Source organism: Microtus ochrogaster, chromosome 17 (genome assembly GCF_000317375.1).
Source record: "Microtus ochrogaster isolate Prairie Vole_2 chromosome 17, MicOch1.0, whole genome shotgun sequence".
Taxonomy (NCBI): domain Eukaryota; kingdom Metazoa; phylum Chordata; class Mammalia; order Rodentia; family Cricetidae; genus Microtus; species Microtus ochrogaster.
The window spans coordinates 9,374,421-9,378,995 of NC_022019.1; positions in this window are offsets into that span (position 1 = coordinate 9,374,421).

A 4,575-nucleotide genomic window follows, 5' to 3' on the forward strand; every position below is an offset into this window, starting at 1 on the left:
CCTCCTTGTATGCTTGCAGGCCAGAAGAGGGCACCAGACCTCATTACAGATGGTTGTGAGCCACCATGTGGTTGCTGGGAATTGAACTCAGGGCCTCCGGAAGATCAGCCAGTGTTCTTAACCTCTGAGCCATCTCTCCAGCCCTCCTTTAATATTTTTTAAGGATTCTTTCTTTCTTTCTTTTTTTTTTTTTACATTGGGGTTTTGCCTGCATGTCTGCCTGTGTGAGGATGCCAGATCTGCTGGAAGTGGAGCTACAGACAGCCATGTGGATGCTGGGAATTGAACCCAGGGCCTTGGGAAGAGAGGCCAGAGCTCTCAACTGCTGAACCATCACTCCAGCCCCCCTTTGGTAATTTTTAAACCTTTTATATAGCAATGATTCTGGCCCACTATTGCAAATGTTTTCCTCCCCTTTGTTGACTTTCCCCTAGAAAGCATTGTTTTGCATTTTCAATGTCCCCTGTGTTCTTTTTCCCCCTTCCTTTTGGATGTGGGTCATAGTGAGGTAAGCCTGGCTGAGGTTAGCTGTTCTAACATTTGTTTTCATTATTTTCATCTTAGTGTATTCAAGTATGTGATGTGGTAGAAGATTTCACACTGTTATTATTATTATTATTTTATTATTATTATAAATGGCTGTGCGGGGACCATTTTAATCATTTGCTTGTGGTCAACTTTGGAAATTCTTCCTGCGAATCCTTGAAAATAGGTGAGAAAATTTAGAGGTAAAGAAATTAGGTGGAGAAAAGAATGGAGATTTACTTTATTAATTTTTAATTGTTTAATTATATAGTGTGTAAAATGGTGCTAAGGGTCATTAGTAAGGCTTTGGGTTCAAACCCCAGAAACATAAAGGCTATCTGTCTATATGTGTCCGCAAGTATGAGGGATGGCTTTATCTGTTTATCTATCTTCTATCGTCTCCCTATTTATCTATCATCTAGACATCTGTCAGACACTATCTATCAGTCTGTATTAGTACTTTATCGCTTGTCTGATAGCTCAATTTCCAGGTGTCATAGGCTACTCCGGACTTCCAGCCTGGCTGGCTTGGGAGAGGGTGTAGAGCAGACGCCAGACGCCGTGCCTCTCTCTCGGATGCCTCTAGTTCCTAGCACCCTCTACTCCACACCTTCTGCGTGTAAAAGGAACTCATCGCAGTTAGCAAGACCACGCTCCAACTTGCAGGGAGTTCGGAGGTTGCCAGGGACGGTGAAGACCGGGTGGCACGCTGCTAGGCAACGCTTATCAGCATCAGCTCCCAGCTCCACTTCAATTAACATTCCACCGTCTGCCACCAAAGGCTGATAGGCCCAGGCCACCAACACGCCATGGAAAAATAAACTCCAGATCTCCTGTGTGCGCATGTGTGTGTGTCCAGATCAACTCCGTAGCGCAGCCCAGAGGGCGATGCTGAGGTCAGTGAATTCCCGGCAGGAATTCCTGCCTGAGTATCAGGGAGCAGCAATGCCAGGGAAGGCTGCAGCTTGGTCTGAAGGAACCACAGAATACCGCTGCGATTTTGCAAACAAGGGCTCTCTATATAGCCCAGGCTGGCCTGGGTCTCGCGCTATTTTTGCCTCTGTGCTGGGATTGCAGGGCTCTTCACACTCCCCTCAGTGTGCCGCTGAGCCCTCAAAAGCTAGGAGTGCTGCCAGAAGTTCCCAGAGGCTCAAAAGCTGGGAGTGCTGCCCGATGTTCCCAGAGGAGTGCTGAGTTTCACACATATTGTTTTAGCCTCCGGAGTGTTGTTTTGTGTGGACTTCCATGACGTCATCGATACCCCTTTGAGATAAAGGACTGAATTTTGAGGTGCAGCGGAGCTAGTAACTCATTTATAGCTGTCAGCCTAGTGAGCTAGTACTTTCAGAGTGGCGTCCATGTGCCAAGTTGCATCTCCTGAGGAAGTTAGCGTTATTGTTCCCTGTGAATGTACGTGCCCGCCTGCGTGCAAATGGAAGACCGTCTCCAAACTGGGTACATATGTGTGTAGTGTCTGTAGGGTTAATTTTATTATCTTGGGATGCTGAGGATAGGAATAAGGACCTGTGCAGATGCCAGGCCAAGGTGCTATTGCCGATCCATTCCTTCAGCTTTTTTTGAGGCACAACTCTTCTCCTGCCCTCTCTCCCTCCCCCCCCCACCTCTGTACACATATGGACACTTGCTTGTCAGAGGCAAATTTGCCGAGTTAGTTCTTTCTTTCTACAAAGGTCCCAGGAATCAAACTCAGGTCACCAGACTTCTCAACAAGTACCTTTACCTGCTCAATCCTCGAGCCAGCCCCAGAAGTTTAACTTTTCCTGTCTCAAAAAAACCAAAAAAAAAAAAAAAGATAACTTAAGCACACCCCTTAGAAAACACAGAAGCCTGCTCTGGTGATGTGACTTGTGGATTAGAAGCTGTTGTTAAGAGACTGGGGGGGGCATTTTGAGGAGAGTATACTTAATTAAGCACCACCCTTCTGGATTCTCAGGCACTGAATGAAAGGTGAATCAGGTTCCAGAAGATGATTCAGAACATCTTTGTACTCAACATTACTGACTCCTAAGGCAATTGGTCTGTCCGTGTGTCCCTTCTGAGGTGTCTGGGGTCTACCCATCTCCACCTGGTGTCTTGCATGTGAGAATTTTATTTACAATGCAGTTGCAGGCATGCATGCTTCTGGACTCTGTAGAAACCAGGGTAAACCAGCGCAAACTTTCCAGGGTTCCCTGCACCAGAATTTGTGCATGCTTCCCCCAGAACGCAGGGAGGAAGACAGGGTGTGGTGGAACACACCTGTAGCCCCAGAACTGAGGACACTAAGGGAGGAGGATTTGGGTTTTGACGTCAGCCTGGATTACATAGCGAGACTCCCTCTTCTTCACCTCTTTTTCACTTTAGAAAGAAGTTCTCCCTATATGGCCCTGGATCTTGGTTTGTAGACTGGGTTGGATTTGAACCTGTAGGTCCTCCTGCCTCTGTCTCTCCGGATTGTTGGGACTACAGGCCTTCTCTCTCAGCTTCAAGATCCTTCCCCAAACAAAACAACTGTGCGGGAAAGGCATGGTTCACGCCCTGCCAGGACTCCAGAACTGCTAGAGAGTAGCCCTTACAGTGTGCCTAGTGCCCTTTGGCTACATATGAGTCTCACTTGAAGGGTTGGAGATGCTACCACATGGGTCCAGATAGAGCAGGCAGGCACAGCCATAAGTCAGTATTTGGTGCCATGTAGATAAATGGTCATGATAACCAAGTGTTTCCCTGTCCACCTCCTCTCAGACAGACAGCCTGCCGCTGGTGGAACATTAGTGGAAGTGCGCTCATTTAAAAGCCAATCAGTGAGGGCTCTTGTTCTGAGCAGGACCACTTTGTGTAATAAAATTATTCCTGAAAACCTGACATCCAGTGTCCTGTGGTAGGACACCTCCCACTTTATCTGTCATCTGGGTTCCCTTCCAGTGCTTGGGTACCATACTTGGGCAGAGTTGGGGGTGGGCCTCTGATCAGAGGGCCTAGCTCATGCTTGGGATAGGTTAGCTAGATGGAAGCAAATTTATATAAATCAAGCTGCTAATCCAACCTCCTTCCCCACATCCAGGCAAAGTGGAGAGATCAGGAAACAAGGGTAGCAGAAAGATCGTAAATGCCTGGCTCTGAATAACTGTGCAACTGTTAATCATTCAGATCTTTAAGTTTTTACTTGGGATCTCTTCTCAATCTCTCTAGACAATATCTGGGAACAAACCGAAGGGGATGTGATGAAGCCGTGCTTATTAAAATATATAGAAGAGACCGGTCTAGAGAAATCAAACATAGCTGAGAAAAACCTGGAGGCCAGGGCTTCTGCTGGGCTGAGGGCCTAGGATCCTCTCACTTAGGTCTGCACTGCTGTTTCTGGGATTCCAGCATAGGACATTTCCTTGCTCCCACATGCCTTCCTGTCACGTAGCTGGATGTAAATCCAGTTGATTTAATCATGCACAGCCCTGGCAGTACATGAACCAAGCTGTTCATTTGAAATCCCATTTCCAGCTTGAACAAAGGGGTGACTATTAATGACAGTCAATACTTATTTAAAGCTACCAGGCACTTGCTTTTCTCCTCTGTCTATACAGCCCATTAGCTACACTTTGGTCTTTGGATGTCCTCATAGGTCTTCTGATGTTTGTTCAGGCCATCTTGATTTCTTATGTCTTTCTCTCTCTGTCTCTCTCTGTCTCTCTGTCTCTCTCTGTCTCTCTGTCTCTGTCTCTCTCTCTCTCTCTCTCTCACATACACACACACACACACACACACTCTTACACATAGTTGGGTAGCCTACTAGGAGTTGAAGTGGGGTATAGAGGGAAGGACAACGGACCGTTGTGTGTACAGGTGTGTTACTATGACTTTTAAGAAGAAAGATTCCACACAATAGCCACCTGATACAAACAACTTAAGGGAGGGATTTTTCTGGGCATGGGTTCAGAGTGGGTGGGAGGCAGCAGGTGATAGGAGGTTAGACATGCCAAGCAGAGAGAGTTAGTTTATTTAGTGGGTATGGAAGGGAAGGGAAATGGAGGGAAGGGAGGGAGAAAGAGAGGAGGA